This window comes from Bufo bufo, chromosome 4 (assembly GCF_905171765.1).
Source record: "Bufo bufo chromosome 4, aBufBuf1.1, whole genome shotgun sequence".
NCBI classification, from domain to species: domain Eukaryota; kingdom Metazoa; phylum Chordata; class Amphibia; order Anura; family Bufonidae; genus Bufo; species Bufo bufo.
The window spans coordinates 507705798-507706040 of NC_053392.1; positions in this window are offsets into that span (position 1 = coordinate 507705798).

Sequence of the window (243 nt, forward strand, 5' to 3'; positions counted from 1 at the left end):
TCTTAAAGGGAGTCTGTCATCAGCATTTCACTTTTTTAACCCTTCCCATAGCTCCCTAGCATGCTTACATTTAATAAAAACGTTCGGTTGTGTGGTATGTGCTGAAGAGGTTAAAAATGTTCCACTATTTAAGAAAGTTGCCTACGCAGCACAAATGCCTTGTGCATCTTTATATCTGTGTTTCTCTCCTGCGTGCACAGCCGGAGCTGAGTCACTTCCCAGCTGCCTCCACGGTCGTCAGTG